The following is a 10,729-nucleotide window of genomic DNA, read 5'->3' as shown; positions in this document are numbered from 1 at the left end:
ATCCACCACTCAGCTCAATTCTCAGCAAAATGGAGACAGCGCACACACGCACTTGACAATGTGCTCTCACTGATAAAGTGCGATTACTCGTCACACACCAGCTCGTTAGCTCTGCAACACCCATCTATGGACTCTGCTAATTGTTCACTCTGTGATTTACTGTGTTTTAGTATGTTTATATCATCACAGTTAGCTAAAATACACACCATAACAGTTGCTTACTTCACAGTCTGTAATATTTCGTGGGGCTGTCAGGTCTCATGGGACTTCAGAGTTGTCACGAGATTTGCAGTCACTGGTCTTAAGGTGACCGTAACCTATTTTACTCCCTTATCACCCACTAAATACACAAAAAGCACTGTAACCCCAGTTCACCTGGCTACATTTCTCCCCTGCTACAAGTCAACGTCCTCGGTGACTTCATGTATCTATGGTCCCTTTCAGTTGTGATGAATAGAGAACCATACCAGCTAACACCTGAGACAGTACGTCTGGACTAAAGGTCACTGTGTTGCATGCAGACATAGGCAAGTTAACAGGGTTTCTGTTTTTTCCAGCTGTTGGTCTTCTGCGTGGAGTGGGAACGGGTGTGTCACCCCAGGCAGTTCCCTCCTTTCTCTTCCTAGGAGCAGGCAAAGGCCTCCTCTCTAGTCTTTTTTCAGGTGTGGAGATCTCTGACACTGGATGAGAACAGGACAGCGGTTCCTCTCTCAGGTCCTCATCAGGCATGTCACTCATCTCCTGCTCAAGTCCCTTCTCATTCTCCACCATACTCTCAGCTTCACCCCATGGATGGCTTTCTGTCTCAACAGTCATCGAATCCAAATCCCCAGGTTCCTGAGTTGTCACACTCGGAGCTACTGGATACCTGACTCTCTCCTCCAAAATGAACTCAGGTTCCACGATCTCCATCTCTGACTCCAGGCTTGAGACAGGTTCATCCATAGGTGTGGCTGAACAGTGACGTCGCCTCAGAATGGGCACAGGCCCCGTACATGGCCAAAGGTTGGACCTATGTATCTTCTTCACTGGCCCACCCTCTATCGGTTCCACGGAGGTTCTGGCACACCATCTGCAGGTAGCCGGGAGAGAGCATCAAAACAAGACACCCCTCGGATTCAGATCAGGGAGGTCGTTACTCCCAATCCACCTCTACAGGTCACTCCATCATTGCCAACATAGGCATTGAAGTCCTCCAGAAGAACAATGGAATCCCTAGGTGACAGCCAGGGGCTTGTTAGTATCCCCATGTAAATGACCTTTGATGCGATTATTGTTTCTAAGCACATAGTGTTTTCATTAAGTTTATTAATATTCTTTGAAGCCAGGTTATTATTTAATTATTTACATTAGACCCCAAAATGGAAACTTTTATTTTGAAAGCACCTGAAGAAGGCATACTGAGTCCGCATGTGAAAGTGTGCAGAGAAGTACATTCACGGAGTGAGAAGAAAACGTTATTATTAATTAGCTCCTGGCTGATATGGCACAAGGTTCGTGATTGTTTAAGTTAATACAAGGCTTAACACTGAGTTGAAATTGTTGTGCTTTTTTATATAATTTTTCTAAGATATTTTTTACTAAGACGTGTTTTGCTAGCGTTAATGCTAATCAGCGTTAGCCGAGCTCCTGGTCGTTCTATAGTTAATTTACAAGTGAGTTCATTAATGTAAAAACAATGTACTTGTGTGCCTTGTGTTGTCTTTCATGGTATGTGTGTTGGAGCTGCTTGTTTGATATGGAAATGACGTTGAAAATCAGAATGTACGTTGGAAACAATAGCATAGGACTATCGGAGATTGTTACTGATTTGGTATGGGTTATGGAAGGCGTGCTTTCATGTTGCAGTAGCTGGGGAATGCATGATTTTAGTTTGTGTTGTCAAAGAGCTATGATTCAAAAGGCTGAGAAGGGATAGAAATGTTTTGTGTTCTCTTTTTTTTAGCTCTTACGTTGAGTGAAGAAAATTCACCAAAATAAAACACTGAACCATCAGTCAAGGCCTATGACCATCATTCAGCTGGGTATGCTACACCCCACACCCACCCAACACTTCTCTCCATAGGCAACTCCAGAGTATGAGAGAGTCCAGCATTTATCCAAGAGTTTGGTTCCAGAGCCAACGCTGTGTGAGGAGGTGAGCCCAGCTATATCTAGTTGGTACTGCTCCACCTCACACACCAGCGCAGGCTCTTTCCCTGCCAGCAAAGTGACATTCCACATCCCTAGAGTGAGTTTGCAATGCCAGGGATTGGATCGCCCAGGTCCTCGCCTTCGCCTTCCCCCCAGCTCACATTGCACACGACCTTAAATTTCATCCTTTTTTCCTTAATTTTCTTAAGAGGGAATATCGCATTATACATCTATTAATCGGGATATTCAAACAAGTTCACAGCTTTGAAAACATGGTCAAAACAGTGTACACAAAGCTGAGCAGAGAAAACAATAACAATATCAGAGCACAACATTAGAAAACAGAGCAGTTAATAAAAATATTTTGTTTTATTTGGAAATCAAATCAATAAATGATGCAAGGATTAACTAACATGGGTATATTTAGTTCACTCTCTTCATACCATGTTTGAAGTACATATCAAAATCACTTGTGAACCACATTTAAAGAGATTCTTTAAATCGTCTCGCTGCACCACAATTGCATTAATAATTCTCAATCCTAACTTCCAGGAACTATTCTCGAAACATTTTTGCAGAATAAGATTATGTATCTGTAATGAAGGTCTTCATTCCATTCAACTTTAATCACCAACAATATGAATTCTGTTTCTGTGGAGCGTTGTAGATTTACAGAAAAAGGGCTTCTAAAGGTTATTTTTCTCTGGTGGGTCTGATTTGACATTAAAGGTATAACTGGGCAATTAGGACACAAATTTTTAATATACATTTTGGATGAGAGTATTCATAATAAAGCTGAAAATACCAAGTGAAAATGCTATAAAACAAATAAAACCTTAAAGTAAAATCATTACTGCTTAGCATGGTGGTGTGGTGATTAGCACTTATAGGTGAAAGAATGTTTAGTGTTTTTAAGCTTTGTGATTCCTTCCTTACAATGATGCTGCACTACTGATTTTGAGCCGATGGCATATAATGAAGTTAACTGTCTGGTGTTGCTGGTTATGGCACTGATGCTCTATTATGGTTCATCCCAAAGGATTTTCACATGGGCTGATCAGTGGTGACATCAAGCATATATAAGTCTATGGATGCTGCTCTCTGTAATTTTACACAAATTATTGATTTTTACTAGGGCTGAGCAAATATTAAATTCTTTAATTGCGTAAATCGCGCGATTTCCTGTGATTAATCACGATTAATGGCATTGTTATACGCAAAATCCAATAATGAATTCAAAAGTAGCATATAAGGCACTTCCAATAAAAGTGCCTTATATGTACCTTATATGTACAGTCATATGATCGAAGTACATGCCGGTGATAAGACAATTCAACGTTGTGTAACCAATGTTAATAGTTTTTGTTCATTTCACCATAAATCCAGTTTTCTCCTACTCACATTTTGTTGTTGATTTCAAATTATATGTTTGTTGTTGCAATATTTTTTATGGAGAGCTTTTATTTTGTAAATTTAGCTTTTATTGCGCGACCGGTAACTTACTGGTGATGTCACTTCCTGTCAATTCGCGCCGATCTTCTGAGTTGGTCGCTGTGATCGCTGAGGAATGACAGAATAAACCACCCCCCCTTCTTTTGGCCGGCAAGCAGAGGTTGTCCTTATTTCCTTTCTCCACGACACAACGCAGGGAGGAACACTTTAGCCAGGGTCGAATCACTCCGGCTACAGTGGTGCCGTGACCCGGATCCACACTGCTTCAGACTGGTTCATCGTTATTCCTGGAGCTGTGGATCAACACCAGCTTGGTCAATCGGGGTTGCTCCACCTTGTCCATCAATGTTTATGTATCTTTTGGTATTGAAAAGTGTTAAATAGAAAAAAAATATTGATTGTTTTCTGTTCAGCAGCTGTTTTATATTTCCTGTTCTGAGGGTAAATGTGTTTAGTATATCTCATTGTGCAGAGTTAAGCATTATGCAAGAGGTTTAAAATGGCACACTCAACTGGGAATATTGATGAGGGGAAAGTTTCAGCTGACAGCTTTAGTTTTGCTATTGGAAGGGGAAGAGTTATTAGTGAGTTACATAGTACTCCAATCAGAGGTGTGGTTAATGTTGGTTCACCAGCCCTCTGCTCTACACGTATACCTGGCAGTGCAGCACCTAGCCCCCATCAGGGTGTCACACTTTCAGGCCTTCCAGACACAACTGATCCAATGTTAAGTAATTTGATAACGCATATTGCTCAGCAGGTAGGACAGACTATAAGAGACCAGTTGAGAGCTGAGTGTGAAGAAAGAGATGTTGGAGGCACACAAGCTCAGAGCAGTGCAGGTCAGACACCCAGTGATTCTACTTACCTCAACTTGACTGGTGCAAAGTTAGTCCTACAGTCAGATGTGAAAGAGCCTCCGGTCTTCAGAGGAGATGGGTCTGACAAGAACACGGTATGTGAGTGGGAAGAGTTGATGGATGTGTACCTCAGGAAACGAGCCTCGCCCCTGAAATAGCAGTATGCAGAAATAATGTCTAAACTAATGGGCAAGGCTAAAGACATAACTCTGAGAAGCAGCCCATCTATGAGGCCTCAAGAGAATCCAAAAATCATCTACGACATCCTCAGACAACATTTTAGTGAGGTGACTTATTCATGCATGCCCATGGCTGATTTCTACAGCACAGTTCCAGTGGCGGGAGAGAACCCTGTAGATTACTGGCTTCGTCTTAACAAGGCAGTTGATGCAGCAGAGGAAGGTTTGAAGAGGTTGGGTAGACATATGGAAGATCCTTGTCGGGAGGCAGCTATGATGTTTGTTAAATACTGCCCAGATCCCTCCCTCGCTGCTATCTTCAAGTTTAAAGCACCAGATAAATGGTCAGCCAGTGAAATTCAAGAGCACATTGATCGCTATCGAACTGACATGAAGAAACATGCTCTCTCCAAATCAAAGTATCTGAAGCCAGTGACAGTCCAGATGCAAGCTCCTGCGCCTGACGATTTTGGGAGAAGTTGCCAACTGGGAGAATCACCTGTTCAGAGTGAGAGTAGTGCAACATCCTAACCCCCTTGTAATGATAATTGCCTGAAAGTTTTAGTCAGCCTCTTTGAAAATGCTCTTTCACATAAGAGCCATGCTGTACAAAGACCAGTTCCCTCTGACCAGTTTCTGCATAGCTCCTGCAGGGTTTGTCAGTCAATGGAGCATTCCACCCTTGCACATTGCAGACAGAAACACTTATGCCTAGCATGCTTTGAGCCAAATCACATCAAGAGAAACTGTCCTAACCGTCAGCCTAACAGAGTTCAGAGTGTCTCTCCACCACAAAATACTCAGTCTTTAAACTAGCGGGCCTGCATTTGGTGAGGGGATGTGCGGGTAGAGAAGAAGAAACCCTCAACGGTGGTGTGGATGAGCAACATTACGTAAAAGCTTGTGCAGCAGCACCAGCCGGTGCTAAAGTAATAGTCCAAAACATACAGAGACTGGGTCCTCATGATGAACTGTTTTACACCCCTGTCAGCATGAACAAGATGTTTCAGGTGCAGGGGATGATTGACTCAGGTTCCATGGCTTGTACAGTCAGCGAGCAGACAGAGCAAAAGATGTTGAATGAAAATGTACTCTCAGAACCTATTCCCCTGACTCAAGAGGTTGTTCTAGTGGGATGTGGAGGGACATTGACCAAACCTAAGTGCATGTATGAGATTGAAATGAATCTGTATGGAGAGACATGTATTGTGCCAATCCTTGTAGTGCCTGGCCAACGTGATTTAATCATAGGCACAAATGTCATCAGGTTCCTTATGCATCAACTGAAAATAACCAGTGTGATGGTAAAATTTATGTCTCAGGACTGACAGACTCTCCAATCCACATTAACCATTTGTATCACCCAGACACGCTAATTGTTTTAAACTATTTACCTCTTAATTAACACTCAGACAACACTCAGGCACCATTAATTGTTTTAACCTCCTGTTTCTTAATTATCATCAAGACTGCATCCTGCCCCCCCTGCAGATGTGATTACACATCTAAAGAACAAAGCCCCCCTCCTCAGGTATAAATGCTCTGTATTTCTTTTGTCTGTATCTTTTCATACCATTGCCGCTGAATGGTGTGGACTGATCTTTTTCCTTGCAACGAAGAATAAAAACTTAGCCGGCTGGCAGAAAAAGTAAGTTTCTCTATTTCATTGCTCATCAGAGGTATTAGGAAGGAAGCGATTAAAAACTTCCATAACAGTTTGGCGTTGTTGGCTGGACCCCGTGAGCAGCCGTTCAGGACGAGGCACGGAAAGCGACAGGCCATCCTGGAGAAATAGATCATTTCCAGCCTCCGAACCTCAATTAATTTGTGAGACGGGAGGGCTAACCCGTAACACGTCCTGAGTCGCTGCCACCGGGGTTCCAAGAACAGAGTTCAGCAAAACTCGTCTGGTGAGTGTTGAAATATTGACTTAATGCATTTTCTTTCAAATTTGGATTTTTATTAGACAACAATTTCATTTCTCATAGTCTTCACAGTTGGCCAGCTATTTATCTGTTTGTAGCAATCGAAACAGTTAGCTTTATTCGTCATTTGAAGCTGAAATCGACATGTCGCTATTTATCTGTTTGTTGCAATCGAAACAGTTAGCTTTATTCGTCATTTGAAGCTGAAATCGACATGTCGCTATTTATCTGTTTGTTGCAATCGAAACAGTTAGCTTTATTCGTCATTTGAAGCTGAAATCGACATGTCGCTATTTATCTGTTTGTTGCAATCGAAACAGTTAGCTTTATTCGTCATTTGAAGCTGAAATCGAAATGTCGCTATTTATCTGTTTGTAGCAATCGAAACAGTTAGCTTTGTTCGTCATTTGAAGCTAAACTCGAAATGTCGCCATTTATCTGTTTGTAGCAATCGAAACAGTTAGCTTTGTTTGTCATTTGAAGCTGAAATCGAAATGTCGCTATTTATCTGTTTTTAGCAATCAAAACAGTTAGCTTTGTTTGTCATTTGAAGCTGAAATCGAAATGTCGCTATTTATCTGTTTTTAGCAATCAAAACAGTTAGCTTTGTTTGTCATTTGAAGCTGAAATCGAAATGTCGCCATTTATCTGTTTGTAGCAATCGAAACAGTTAGCTTTATTCGTCATTTGAAGCTGAAATCGAAATGTCGCTTTTGCCAGTTGTAGCATAACTAATTGGCTCTCGTCGTACGACCTCTTCACTCAGAATGGGGAGTAAATTTTCCGTAGAAGTGGTCCAGTCTGCGGAGGGGCCAATTGTGGAAATTATGAAAAAGAGATTTGGGGATAAAAGCTTAAAATATTAAAATTTATGGACAAATGAGCTCAAATTCCCAATAGGGGGGTCCCTTAGTTTAAAAGAAAAAAAAGACAAAACAAAGAAAAACGGAAAAACTAGAAGAGAAACTGATAAAAAAAAAAATGTTGCTTTCTAAAATCTGTCCCAGTAACCTGACAGGTAGGAACTGGATGTGTAAATGAAGCCTTTATCTAATCCCAACCCCAGTTGTCTTCCACACCTCGAACATGACATATGCATCTGCAACCACTAACAACCTTCCCTGAGTTTGTTTCAGCAAAAAACATCATTTCAACAGCCTCAACAGACTTCATGGCCAAAGAGGACCTGCAGTGTACCTCCCATCTGTCACCAGAATCTGACGAATCGTACGAGGAAAGCTGGTTAAGGGAGAGGTTTGACAAACTAACACTGACACACATTTTTTGGACAGAACATAAATGCGCTGTGTCAGTCTCTCTCACACCAGCTCAACGTAACATGTACACCATGGACTACTCAGTCCCACACATCCCACACACATCGGATAGCTGGGAAGATTTGAGCCCAGTTATGAAATTGTGTAAGCCTACAGCCGAAAGGCAACAAACATCTGATCTATTATTTTTTCACCTTCACTGACATCTTTTGTGCACACACAAAGAACAGTCAACAGAAAGTATGATATTAAAGATTGTCAAAAGCTCCTGTCAAAGATTGTGAAAATGTTGTCATCATTCCAAAATCAGACTTAAAACCTTGCAAGGCTCAATACTCACTTAAACAAAAAGCCATTGATAATATACCACCATGCTTTGAGTCTCTTAAGGGAGCAGGAGTAATTGTTCCACGTAACGATTCTCCAATACGCACGCCTTTGTTTCCTGTCATAAAATCAGAGGCAAAGATCAACCAACAGACTGGCGCTATATTCAGGATCTGCAAGCAGGTGATGCAACCAACTAATGCAAAATTCTTTTCAGTGGTCAACCTTTCAGACACCTCCAGTGTTCCAGGTCACCCAGGAAGCTAATTCTGGTTTGCTTTCAAATTCAATAGAAGGGGCTACACATTCACACGTCTGTGCCAAGGATACTGTGAAAGTCCCACCATTTGCATTAAAGCTCTCAGACAGTCTTGAACCCTTTGTTCTCTCCCCAGACACTGCTTTGTTACAGTATGTTGATGACCTCATGATCTGCAGTCCGACCAATGAGCAGCCAACACAGTCAAACCCTTGAAGCATCTGGTTAAAACTGGTCACAAAGCCAGCTTGTCTAAACTTCAATTTGTCTTCTTAGGTCATGTCATCACTTCTTAAAGAAAGACTCTTTCACCAAAAAGAGTTTCAAGCAATTCAGAACCTTCCAAAACCCATCACAATTTTCTTGGTATGTGCTCTTACTGTAGACAATTCATTTCTAACTATGCCATTCTTGAAGCTCCACTCACCTCCCTCATTCATGGCAAAGGCCTGCAAGCAAAACATGAGATCAAATGGACTCCTGAAGCAGAACAATCTTTCATAGAACTAAAACTTGCCTTACAAAGCACTCCAACTTTGGGCCTGCCTGACCCTACCAGACCGTTCACTCAAACAGTAGATGGAAAAGATGGATGTATGACTTCAATTTTGTTGCAGGATCATGGAAATAAGCTGCGGCCTGTAGCTTATTTTTCTTCAAAACTGGACCCCGTGGCTGCAGATCTCCCAAGATATATTCAGATATGTGGCGGCAGCTGAAAAGGCAGTTATGGCCTCCAGTGATATTGTGGCCTATTCTGATGTAGCTCTCCTGGTCCCACATGATGTGTCCATGATTTTACTTGAACAAAAGACTTCTCACCTCTCCACAGCATGATGGCTACGATACAACAAAACACTTTTAGAAATGTCTAACATCACTGTCAAACACCCTGTGTTAAAACCTGCCACCCTCCTCCCCACACCAGATGACAGAACACAACATAACTGTGTTGCTGTCCCCCAACCGGTTTGCTTGCCAAGAAACACCAGTAACAAACCCTGATTTGGTTCTCTTTGCAGATGGATCAGCTTCACGTGACCCACAAACGGGTCACAACAGAGTTGGTTTTACTGTTGTCACTAACCATGAAACTCTTCTCTCCAGCTCACTCCCTCCTCACCATTCTGCACAGGTGGCAGAACTGATAGCAATGGCAGAGGCATGCAGACTAGCTAACAACAAAGCAGTAACCATCTAATCTGATTCCAGACACATGTTTGGGTTGTCCAGGATTTTGACACTCTGTGGAAACACAGACAATTCCTAAAATCTAACGGCAAACCCATTCTCCATCATGACAAAGTCACAGCTCTTCTTGATGTCATTTTACTCCAAAAAGTCAATCTCTGTTTGTAAATGCTTTGCTCACACTAACAACACAGGTCCTGTCTCTCAAGGAAACGCAAGAGCGGATGCTGCTGAAAAAGAAGCTACACTCCTACCCACTATAATTTATCCCTGTCACTATTTCCACCTCTTTCACAACGGTGCAATCTTTTGCCACACCACAGGAAGATGTGTGGCGAGAAACCGATAATAAGCCTTGTCTACCTAAACATTTTTTCCCTCATTTCGCAAAATTGACACATGGATTGGACCATGTGTCAAAAGGGGGGATGATGGATGCCATAACCCAGCACTGGTTCACCAAAGAATTTTCAGTTCCTACAGCAGATTTTCTGACATTACCTGTTTAATTGGACGTGTATATAAGCTTTACATCATTTTTATTGTTTGTACTTGCATTTGAACTTTGTATACATTTATTACTAGTGCTCCTACCTAAAATGGATGTATTTCTAATGAGATACAGGGCATTGGAAAATATAAAAAATGTTTTTAACATAAATGGAGTTTACAGATTGGAACTGGTTGTGTTTTCATGTTCATTGTGTGGTGTTCTGTCTTTGTGGATTTGTTTTAATTTGTCCCAAAAATGATTTTTTTTTAAACTGTAAAACTTTTGAATTATGTGTAGTACTTTCAACAACATTTGAAGAGTTATTGGTTGGATACTTACAGTCACTTCTTATTTGAGATGAAAACACACTTATTTATAAGAACTGTTTAACTGAATAAGGTCTAGTATTATAACATTACCATTAAATGTTTTGCAAGTCAGAACAGTAAGCAGGAGTTTCTTCTGTTTTCTTTCATTGGCAACATTTTTTTCTTTTGCTTGTCAGGGAAATGACCCTTTACACTTCCAAGCCACCTTTTTAGACTTGAAGCCACAAGGGTTATGTCAAAACTTGTCACCTCAAAATGTATCTTTGTGTTCCATAGATGATGATGATGATAGTCAAGCCATTGC

This window comes from Leuresthes tenuis, unplaced genomic scaffold (genome assembly GCF_036924035.1).
Source record: "Leuresthes tenuis unplaced genomic scaffold, fLeuTen1.0.hap1 SCAF_16, whole genome shotgun sequence".
Lineage (NCBI taxonomy): Eukaryota > Metazoa > Chordata > Actinopteri > Atheriniformes > Atherinopsidae > Leuresthes > Leuresthes tenuis.
The sequence above is the reverse complement of the archived record's forward strand: the minus strand, read 5'-3'. Positions refer to the sequence as shown.